Source organism: Solanum dulcamara, chromosome 7 (genome assembly GCF_947179165.1).
Source record: "Solanum dulcamara chromosome 7, daSolDulc1.2, whole genome shotgun sequence".
Classification (NCBI taxonomy): domain Eukaryota; kingdom Viridiplantae; phylum Streptophyta; class Magnoliopsida; order Solanales; family Solanaceae; genus Solanum; species Solanum dulcamara.
The window spans coordinates 61,357,150-61,364,463 of record NC_077243.1 but is presented as its reverse complement, the minus strand read 5'-3'; the positions used below and the strand labels follow the sequence as shown (position 1 = coordinate 61,364,463).

Below are 7,314 nucleotides of genomic sequence, written 5' to 3'. Positions count from 1 at the left end.
AGCTTCATTTTGATTGGTAAATCTACCATTAAAATATTCTAATATGATAAGTATTAGTGTATAAACTACATCTTGATGATAAGTTTCGACAAGTTGTTCTGACATGTCTTCTACAGAGACAACTATCTCTTTTTTTTTTTTACTTTTTTTGTCATAGAAGTAGAAATGGTTGTTTTAGCTTCGACGGATAAGAAATTATTCCACCATCCGCGAAGTTGACTAGTGAATCCTGCAACAATCATTTTGCAAGTAGTATGATTTGAATTTTTATTACTATATTTACAAATAGTAGCATATATTAATATTCGATGTACAAGAATGGACATTTGTCTATCAGTTAGGCCATCAAGATTCCATTCATAGATTTGGTCACCGCTATAAATGATATTGGATTGGATCCAATCTCGTTCCTCAATTAACACTTCCTGAGGAGTGGGATGAGAAGGATAATAAGTCATCATTGCCGGTTTAGTAGCATATCTGCCATGTTTTATCGACCTATCTAGCTTGGTACGACCTTTTGAATTTGTATTAATCATTTTCACTTCAGAAATATTACTTTCAATGGGAATATTATTTATCATTTCAATAGGTTTAGTATTTAACCTAGCTAGCTTCTTATCAAGAAGTATTTCTAAATCGGTTAATGAATTAGTTTAAAAATCCTTTACTTCAATCGATCGTTGAATATGAGTAGGGATTTGAAAAAATTGATTTGCTTGCAGAGGTGGAGGCAATATCAGTTGCCTTACTTATACTCACAGATTTGATTAAAACAATTAACTCATCGAGTTTGGTATTAAGGGAACTAATATGTTCACCGATAACTTAAACATACAGACTCAAATAATTGTTTTGAGCTATCAAGTTATTTATTTCTCTAATACTTATTTTAGCAACATCATTATCAACGAATTTTTGAAAAGCTGAAAAAGTAAGACCTGTATTATTAGGCAAAATAAAAGAATTTTGAGGAGGGTAAATATCTTTATTAACATTATCGCTTTCATCTTTAAAAGTCTTTTGTTCTAAAATCTTTATATATAAAGGTAAATTAGTGGTTATAAACTATGACTCCTGCAAAAGTAATAACAATCAAATGGAACGATATACATAATTTGATTATGTAATGCACAAATTTCATAAAATTCTTGAGAAATATTATTTAAATTATTTTGGCTATAAGCCCCAAAAAATCATGTTTTAAACTTGTTTCATTTTTTTTGTCGAAATTCCTTTTGAATATGCTAACGTGAGGTGAACCTGGACTAAAATCAATTTGTTGTGTCATCATAATTCAAATCTTATTTCGATTAGACCCCTCATTCATGTAAAAATCCATTTTGGATGCACGAACGAGAGGATGAGGGTAATTATTAGACCCTACATTATGATATGAAGTAGGAAAAAGTATACGTTAGTACATGAAATGTATTAAGTACGTGAAAAGTATAAATGAACCATGAAAATAACATATAATCAATATGAACATGGGGATGCATGACCAATATCTTAAAACATGAGTAAAATCTTGAAAATATTAAAACATCATAATCATGTGGACAATGCATCAAAACATCATCATGAGGACTATATACCTTTTCACATACCTTGGTGTGGCATAGGACCTTTAACCGACATATATGACCATTCAAGATTTTTTTTCTTTGTTTTATTTTGTGGAGTGCAACGAGTGTTCCATCGACTTTGACTCGATCTCAGCTCTAGCCAATGTCCAGCACATCAGGTTCCAGGGTGAGCTATTCCTTCTAGCTCGTGTTGGATTTTCTCGAGCATGGCATGGTGTTCTTAGATTTTGGACACATTAAGTTATTTATTTATTCTGGTGTTTGATATTTTCAGACTTAGTATTTTAGAATTAGATGTCCTTGGTTTTGGGGAAATGTATCTAATAGACTTTAGTGGTTTAATTACTTCTTACTCTCATAAATTGAGCTTCCGCGTTGTTGTCATATTTTATAAGTTGGGGTTTGTATCGTTGGTTCTCCCACGTAGGAGATTAAGTGTGGGTTCCACCTATATCCCATTTTGGGTCGTGACAAGGTCCCAGAGTTGCTTCCTAAGGAAGCTATTCAAATTAAGTTCGAATAATATTTTTAATTTATTATTTCATATGTTATTGACGTTAGAAAAACATTAGGTTGTTCCCTATATTATTGATTTAGTTTATTCTTTGTGTATATTTCATTGTATATTTGTGTAATATTTTTATCTCCTCAATTTAAAAAATGAGTTCATTCGGGATTCACAATTGTAAATTTCGAAGGGGCTAATACATTTTCTTCGGAATTACTTGAACCCTTACTTAGAATCTATTGGTTTTGTAGATTTTTTTAAAAAATAATTAATTTGTTTCTAATTATCCTAAAATTATGGTGACTCATTAAATTAAACTATTTTCTTTTAAAATATTTTTTAAACAATTGAATTGAGTCACCACGACATTGCTCCTTATTTGTAATAAATAAATAAATATAAAATAGGAATATAAGAATTATTACAGTTACACATACGAACCCACATTATAATAGACTTTTATTTTTTATAGTATATATACAGACACATATATTTTAAAATTATTTTGATAATTATTTATTCTTTACTAATATTTTATCAAGCGTTTGTTTAGGTATTCAGAGATATCTTCCAAAAAATTATATTCAAAAGTGTTTTTCTTTTCATATGGTAAAAAAGTTCTTTTATTTTTATATTAATAAAGACCAAATCTTTTAATATTGCATAAAAGCTACTTTTTTCTAATATACATTTATATCATTCTTTTCATATTTTCATATACATAGTTGACAATAATATACATCACTTACTTGATACATATTCTTTTATACATATATTTTATACAATTTTAGTAAATATTCCTTTATATATGTGTGTGTGTTATACTTGCAAATAATGATTTTATTCCCTTCCTTTTTGATAAATTAAGTCTAGCCGGGTACCACATTTTGTGAATTCTGAAGGATGCCTAACACCTTCCCTTCAGAATAATGCAAATACTTATTTAGAATCTAAACAGATTTTTTGCTGATTGAAATATGAGTCATACATGTCATGCATTAAATGAGTTTTCTTATTTTTCTTAATAAATTAGGTGGCGACTTTATACAATAATTAATTCTTTTAGAGTCTATATATAATGACCCTCAAGGTCATTTTTGGAATTTTTGTAAAATGACCATTTTACCCCTCCCTTTAGATGCCCCGAGTCATTTCTAATTGTTATCGGGTGTTGATTTTTAGAAAATCCTATGAAAAGTTAAGTCCTTGGAAATTTTGAGTTTCATAAGCTTTAAGTGTTAAAAAGTGGTATTTGGGGTCAATCGAAGCTGCAGATCTCGGAACGGAATTCCGTTAATTCCAGCAGCTCTGAAATGTCGAAATTGGGTTAGGAGACTTTACGGAATCAGTTTTGGAGCTGTAACGAAGATTTGAGGCCTTGAGTTGAGAATTTGAGGAACTTTAAGCCAAGGTTTGACTTTGGTCAACTTTTGGAGTTTCGATGCTCGGAATGGAATTCCGACAACTCCGTTGGATTCAGGAGATGGTTTTTGGTCTAGAAGAAGTGTTGGTTGAATTTTTAGAGGTCCCGAGTCCATTTTGGTATTTTAAAGGCCTAAATTAGTTTAGTTGCGACTTTTTGAGTTTTGGGCTAACGAAATCTCGAATTCAAATTCTGATGATTCCATCAGCTCCGGAATGACCAAATTAGGCTAGTAGCACTGTTGGAATAACTATCGAGTCAATCGATACGAGTTTGGGGCTATTTGGCGCTTTTGACTTTGAAACTTAGCCTATAGTTGACTTTGGTCAACATTCTTGGAAAATGCGCTCGAATAAAAATTTTGACAGCGCGGTTAGTTCCGAAATGTTGATTTTAGTCTAGAACGACCCTTCGTTCGCTTTTTGAGACTTCCGGACTAATATCGAGGCCCGCTGTGAAATATGACTTAAAATGACTCTTGGATGTGAGACCCACTTTTTATTATAATAACCTCGTATGAGAATTCTGAATGCGCCATTGAGTCCGAAATATCGAATTTAGTAGAGTAGCATATCTGGTTTATTTTTATCGGATTCCGAACGAATTCCGAGGGTCCATTCGGAGACTTTAAATAATGGAAAACCAGAAAAATCTGGTGCAATAGTGCAGATTTTGCACCAGATTTTCAGATTTTTCTCCTCAACTTTGAACCCTCATTTCTTGAGTTCTAGAGCTCCAAATTGGGTGATTCAAAAGGCAAAATTGTGAGGTTTTTCGTGGAGAACGCATTGGAGAGATTGAAAACTGATTTGGAGCATTCGATTCAGGTAAAAATCGTGATTTTATTTGCAGCAGTATCCATTTTCGAAATGGATTTTTGAAGAACTTTGACAAGTTATTTCTTGACCAATATAAATCCGATTTGGGTGATTCCAGAGGCTATCTTGCGTGAAAATTTAAAGAGAACATTGTGGAAGTTTCAGAATCTGTTTTTGACACGTCGTTCGAGGTAATAAATTGATTTTTAGCTGCAGATTTAGTGATTTTCGGAATGAAATTTTATTGAATTTTGAAAGAGTGTATCTTGGTCAATATAACTTCGTTTTGAGTGATTCTTGAGGCTAGATTGTGGGGTTTTTCGCAAGGATCATCATAGTGCAATTTGTTTGGGTTGAAAGAGTCTCGTATTTCCAGAATCTACTGATTTCGATGCTGCCATTTTTGGTCCTTTATTCCGAATTTATGAGTTTTGGTTGTTTGATCGTCTTGCGTAATTTTCCACCCCGAATTGTATTATAAATCTGATTTTTGAGCTTGGGGTGACGTTTAGAACCTATTTTGGGGGTCAAATCCGGAATTTCGTATGTGGGTCCCACAATTCCCATTTTCGACCCAAAAATTGGTCCATTTCCAAAAATTATGAAATTAGTGTCGAAACGGCCGTATCGATGTTGTGGTTCTATTTTTGATAGCTTGGCAGCGTTCCGAGGCCGTTCGAAAGGGAAAAGCTCCAGCACAGTGATTTGGAGCCCGCGTGTTTGGCCTACAGGTAGGCTACGGTTTACCTTTCTTTAGATTGAGTTGGAATGTGTGAAAGCATGTTGAAATAGTTGGGATTTTGGTTGGGTAGTTTAATTGTATATCTCAGGTGTTAGAAATCATGTTTTAGGCTTGTTATCGGGTTTTTCGGGTATTTAGAAGCAGATGTATCTTGTCGTTATTTGTTAGTATTATAAGGAGAGTTGAATGAGCATGTTGTTGATACTGTGGAGTATGTTGGCCTTAGTATAGGTGTTAGAAATCATGATTTAGGCTTGTTATCAGGTTTTTCAGGTATTTAGAAGCATGTGTATCTTATCGTTATTTGTTAGTATTATAAGAAGAGTTGAATGAGCATGTTGTTGATACTATGGAGTATGTTGGCCTTAGTATAGGTGTTAGAAATCATGCTTTAGGCTTGTTATTAGGTTTTTCAGGTATTTAGAAGCATGTGTATCTTATCGTTATTTGTTAGTATTATAAGGAGAGTTGAATGAGCATGTTGTTGATACTGTGGAGTATGTTGGCCTTAGTATAGGATGTAAACTTGCTTTATATGCCCGGCGTCGCTCCGGTGGACTTAGATCCCTGTAGAATGGTGTAGCGGGCTAGTGCCTAGTAGTTGGCCTTAGCTAGGCGATACCCTTGCTCTTAATAACACTCTCACCCATAACTCGGTATAGTCATAACTTTTGAGATGCGTTGGCAATACTAGAATTCATGATCGTTTGGCTTCGGCTCCGGTTCAAGTTTTGGCGGCATATTAGTTGACACATTGTGGAGGAAATTCTCGGTACTATTGTTGATTAGTTGGAAAGGATATATTCGAAACCATGGGATAAATTATCTATGAGCATCCGGGTACCCAGTCCTGGCCTCCGTTCTGAATTATCGGGGAGCATCCGGGTACTCAGTCTCGGCCTCTGCCGACTTGCTAGTATGACGAGCATCCGGGTATCCAGTCCTGGCCTCGATCATACCGATGTATTACGGTGAGCATCCGGGTATACAGTCCCGGCCTCGACCGCACTGATGTATTACGGCGAGCATCCGGGTATCCAGTCCCGCACTTATATATTATGGCAAGCATCCGGGTACCCAGTCCCAGCCTTGGCCACTTTGAATATTTGGGCGAGCATCTGGGTCCCAGTCCCGGCCTCAACCCCTAAGTCACCCCTAGATCGATTGACTCTTGGAGATTCTGGGTTTTGGAAATGATACAGTACTTCAGTTCCTGACATCGCATATTCTTGGTTCCTAGCCTTGGTAGTTATAGCTATTCTGTGTACTCGGCGAACTTATGGGGGTTCGTTCGGGTTTTTATTTAACTTGCGTACGAGTGTCCCAGCTGGGCTTATGGGGGCCCAGTTGGGTATAGTTAGCTGTAGCTCTCGTAGATAGTACTCTTTTCACTTTAGATGCTTATGTTGATTCCTATTTAGTCTAATTCCTCTTTTTCATATTGTTTTCACCTTTTCTGCTCAGTCGGCCTATGATGCCTACTGGGTACCTGTTGTCTTGGTACTCATACTACACTCTGCATCTACTTTCGTGATGCAGGACCGAGCACCAGCTACTGTCACGAATAGATCGATCTTGTTGTAGTCAGATTCGGAGACTAGGGTGATAACTTGGCATTTTTGGATCACTTCTGTCTCCTTCAGAATGGATGGCCCGTCTTTTGCCTTCTGAGACTAACCAGTTGTTTTATATCTTTTTGGTCCACTTTCAGGACTTGTACTCATATTTTATTTTGTAGCAGCTCTGTACTTGTGACTTCCAGGTTCTGGGAGGGATCTTTAGTTGTTTAAAACATGTTTTGGTTTACTTCCGCTTATTCATTCTGTTTACTTTTATAATTCAATGCTCTTATATAGTTTTTGCCTTCAAACACATTACTTGAAGTTCTGGGTTGACGGGTTGGCTTACCTACTAGAGGGTTATAGTAGGTGCCATCATGACCTGATGAAAAGTGGGTCGTGACACTATAAGTTGTATTTTATCTAACTTCGGTAAAAATAAAGCATAGCAGTATTCAATTTACATCTCAGTTTTAGAGATCATTTCAAAAAGGTTTTGGTGTTCAAGTTAAATTTAATATCGCTTTTCACCTTTGGACCGACGATCAAGCCGAGAGGACTATTCAAACTTTAAAGAATATGTTGAGAGTGTGTGTAATTGAAGACTGGTTGAAACTTTCTTTACTCTTATGAATTGTTTGTTTTGACATATTTATTTGAATATAGTCAAATTCA

General features: G+C 35.1%; 1 long non-coding RNA gene across 1 annotated transcript; it reads left to right on the top strand.

Moving 5' to 3' along the window:
- The first annotated feature begins 4,148 nt into the window (after positions 1–4,148).
- Positions 4,149–6,694, top strand: LOC129896824 (uncharacterized). Its single transcript, XR_008768053.1, has 3 exons — positions 4,149–4,347; positions 4,993–5,069; positions 6,620–6,694. It is a non-coding gene; the product is annotated as an uncharacterized LOC129896824 (long non-coding RNA).
- The last annotated feature ends 620 nt before the right edge of the window (positions 6,695–7,314 follow it).